Source organism: Pteropus vampyrus, unplaced genomic scaffold (assembly GCF_000151845.1).
Source record: "Pteropus vampyrus isolate Shadow unplaced genomic scaffold, Pvam_2.0 Scaffold217, whole genome shotgun sequence".
NCBI lineage: Eukaryota > Metazoa > Chordata > Mammalia > Chiroptera > Pteropodidae > Pteropus > Pteropus vampyrus.
The window spans coordinates 4,151,600-4,151,926 of NW_011888998.1; the positions used below are offsets into that span (position 1 = coordinate 4,151,600).

A 327-nucleotide genomic window follows, 5' to 3' on the forward strand; every position below is an offset into this window, starting at 1 on the left:
TGCCTACAGCACCTGGTCTTCCTAGATGGTCTCTCATCCAAGTACTAACCAAGCCTGATCCTGCTTAGCTTCTGAGATCAGATGGGATCAGGCTTATTCAGGGTGGCATGGAAATAGACAGGATTAACTTTAAGAAACCGCACAGGGGCTCCACTGTTGCCATAGGAGGTAAAGCAGGTGAGATGACAAGATGTGTGCAGATGTGTATTTACATGTTTAACATCATCTCAAAGATAAGAAAATTTCCCCTGATGATGGAGGTAGCTTCTCTTCCTCCTCCTCCTCTTCTTCCTTCTCTCTTTTTTAAATTAAGTAGTCATGTTATCT

The 327-nt window shown here is 43.1% G+C and overlaps 1 pseudogene; it reads right to left on the minus strand.

Annotated features, from left to right (window-relative positions):
• On the minus strand, positions 1-119 carry LOC111747315 (annotated as a pseudogene).
• Positions 120-327: the final 208 nt, after the last annotated feature.